Source organism: Cnephaeus nilssonii (genome assembly GCF_951640355.1).
Source record: "Cnephaeus nilssonii genome assembly, chromosome: 16".
Taxonomy (NCBI): Eukaryota; Metazoa; Chordata; class Mammalia; order Chiroptera; family Vespertilionidae; genus Cnephaeus; species Cnephaeus nilssonii.
The window spans coordinates 12550364-12553757 of record NC_137087.1 but is presented as its reverse complement, the minus strand read 5'-3'; the positions used below and the strand labels follow the sequence as shown (position 1 = coordinate 12553757).

The window sequence follows — 3394 nt, the reverse complement described above, 5'->3', positions numbered from 1 at the left end:
GGCTCCTTCCTCTCCCTTGCTCCAAGACCCACACTCTGCCCTTGCAATCACACATTCCCTCTCCACAGCCATGTGGCCTTAGCAGCCACAGGGCCCACGGCCGTGAAGATGCAAAACGCAGGATGCTGGACTGGACTTTATTTTTATTTTCTAATAAGACTAAATTTATTCAACAACCTAGTAAAAGTTTTGAGTATAAGTATCCAACAGTATTAAAAAGTACAAAACAGATTTGTAGATTTCTAATATATTAATACAAAGTGCATGACTACATACAGTACATCCTACAGGCAAAGAGAGGTGGAAGGGGAAAAGAAGACTGTGGTTGACTGTGGTCTAGTAATAAATAAATAAATACAGAAGTAGAGATGATCCATATTATAGTATATTCTACCACCGACACTGTAGCCAAAATGTACAAAATAAAAGGAAAAAAAAGACCATTTCAAAGTAACTCGGGAGGAAGAGGAGAATGGCCGAGACTCTTGCAGTACACCTCCGAGGCTGTGGGAGAGCCGCCCCAAACCACTGTGTTGTCTGCACAGATGGGGGCTTGTAGTTTCTTCCAAAGGAATATAAAACTTTAAGCTTAGAATAAGAACTATAAAACTACAGGGTGCTCATAAAAAGTAGCTCACTCATTGTTATTCATACTACCCAATTTTTAAAATCCGGCTTTAATAATAAGCACTGAGTCATTTTATTATAAGGTCGGCAAATGGTCCTCCCTCGTTCTGGAAAGTGTGAACTGGTAATATTCTTCCTGAACTGATAGCAAAGAGGCTATGAGACTACTTGGGTTTGGGTTCAAGTAACGGGCTTTTCATAAAAATTTTAGAACCGCCCTAGCCGGTTTGGCTCAGTGGATAGAGTGTCGGCCTGCAGACTCAAGGGTCCCAGGTTTGATTCCAGTCAAGGGCATGTACCTTGGTTGCGGGCATATCCCCAGTGGGGGGTGTGCAGGAGGCAGCTGATTGATGTTTCTCATCCATGTTTCTAACTCTCTGTCACTCTCCCTTCCTCTCTGTAAAAAATCAATAAAATATATTTTTTAAAAAAATTTTAGAACCGAAGGGCCCCACGTTCAGGATTTAGCATCTAACATCTCAATGTTCAGAAAGCCTGACTACAAAAAGCCAAACCCAAACCAACCCACTCAGCATTCACACACCTCTTTCCTTTTACTAGAATTTTACTTTAATATAGTGGGGGGTGAGGGGGGGACCCTAAAACCCTCATACATTAAAACAAGTTGAACAAACACTCTACACAGATAAAACCTTCACAAAGGTCAACCGAAGTAATCCAGAGGTAAAACTGAATTGTGTAGATTTTCAGTGAAGTCACCGGTAATGCAACACGAGCAAAAGTCAATTATTGACACTCGGGGAGCCCTCTGAGAAACGTGCCCCCAGAAGCGCCAACCTTTGTTATTTTTATGCTATCCTGAAAGCTTGCACGTTTTTTTCAGATAACTGAACATGTATCATAGAGTGTGTTCTCTACCGTGTGGTAAAATAAAGCTTTGGTACTATTTATATAAGATTGCTTATCCTGAAGACTTGACATTTCCCCAAGAGGAGCTTTGATTCTGCTTTAGAAGTTTCATATAAATTAAAACCTTCATCAAATAGCAATATGAAGGAGGTGACACAGGATACAACATATACAGTCCAGTTACCTCTTTGTGTATTTAGAAATGACTCCTTCAAGGTATTTGCACCAGAGAGCTTATTCTGTCCTGCTTAATATTCAGTAGTACAGGTTTGAATCCTCAGAACCTTGGCAAGACCTTAATATTTTAAAATTATTAACAACTACCTCGAGGGGCAAGTCCAGGTTATGGTTTATGACAAATTTATTATCATGAAGAAAAACAGGTGTCGTCAGCCATCTTTAAAAATGCCCCAACCACTGCTTCTCAATACAGAAAGACTAAAACTACATATGTTTATCATACAACAAATCCCATCTCTGTCCCCTGAAGTCCCCCTAGTTTCATTCATGAGAAGGGGATTTAAAAGAAAAAGACTTAAAGAGCACTTTACAGCAGCATTCAGCTTTCCTATGAAATACTCAGCATCTTAAATATTATGTTCACGTCTGGTTTTCCTTTTAGTAAGCTGGACACTGGCTTCAGAGTTGGTGGAACTTGTGGAAGTGGAGGGAAAAAATAACCCATTCGGAACTATTCTAGAAAGTGTCTTTTGGCAGCATAGCAGGTATCCAAGTGAAAAACAGGAAGGTCGTTTTGTTGCTGTGTTTTGGGTTTTTTGTTTTTTCTAAAATTTCAATCGTTTCCTGTTCCCCTTCTACATACACCTCAGTCACCACTCCTGGGTGGAGATGGGCAGAGGCTCTGGGCCGGCCTCCTCCGGTTTCTCGGCAGCCGCCTTCTTGTTGCTGCAGCAAGGCTTGAAGAGGTGCGTGTCAATGAGGACTTCCCCAAAGCGGCCTTCATAGATAATCCCACAACATACTTTCTGTCTTTTCCAGTATGTGAGATCTAAAAAGGAAAAAACTGGAGCCCGAAGCCACCTCTGTATCTGAGCCATCATCTGACTGGTTACTGTAACAAGGAGACTGAGCTGGGGAGGCACTTGAGGTGGTACTGTGAGCATCAGAATTATGACGTTTAAATTCCTTCTGTAGTTTGCTGATCTGGTTGCTTTTTATCCTGTTCCCAGATAGAGTTTTCACTTTCTTTGGTTTCAGTGTAGTCTTCAGACTGGGTCCTGCCCTTGCATCTACCACGTGATTCCAGTTTGTTTGTTTTTGGATCCTGCTGGCAATTTCTTCCATCTTTTCACAAGCAGGACACAGGCATTACAGATGTCTCCTGAACGTGTCTCATGCAACCCCAAACAGCTCTGGAAATCCTTCTCATAACGTTTACTGTCCGTGAATCAAGAACTGGAGGACTTAGCTCTGCAAATACAGCAGCCTTCTATGCTTCGGTACATCTTTTCTTCTAGGCAAGTCTTCCAAAAACAGCCGTTCCATGCGCAGTAACGTTCCCGAGGTGCGGAGTGCACGCCAGGCCAATCCCCCCGCGCCCTTCGCTCCCTCCTCCTCAACTGCCTTGTCTAGAAAACTGGACTGGGCTTTAATGCGGAGCAGAAACTATGGGCAGTGGCCTTTACTCTGGCCCTGCTGAAGACACGGCCAGACTTTTTACATGACAGGATGGAGGGAAATGGGACAAATGGAAACCCAGGGGTTTGTTTTCATTCGAATAGATATCACTTATCCCCCGGTTCGAGTCTCGGGAAATTCTTTTCCTCATGACATTGCAAGAGCTCCACTTCGACCAATAACATGGGGAGCCGGTGACGTGGGGACACCTCCAGGCTTCTTCTCCTGAAGGGTTTGGTGAGGGACTAGGCTGGGCGGG

The 3394-nt window shown here is 43.1% G+C and overlaps 1 pseudogene across 1 annotated transcript; it reads right to left on the bottom strand.

Annotated features, from left to right (window-relative positions):
• Positions 1 to 2327: 2327 nt before the first annotated feature.
• On the bottom strand, positions 2328 to 2879 carry LOC307112330 (SIN3-HDAC complex-associated factor-like; annotated as a pseudogene). Its single transcript has one exon. The product of its transcript is annotated as an SIN3-HDAC complex-associated factor-like (transcript).
• Positions 2880 to 3394: the final 515 nt, after the last annotated feature.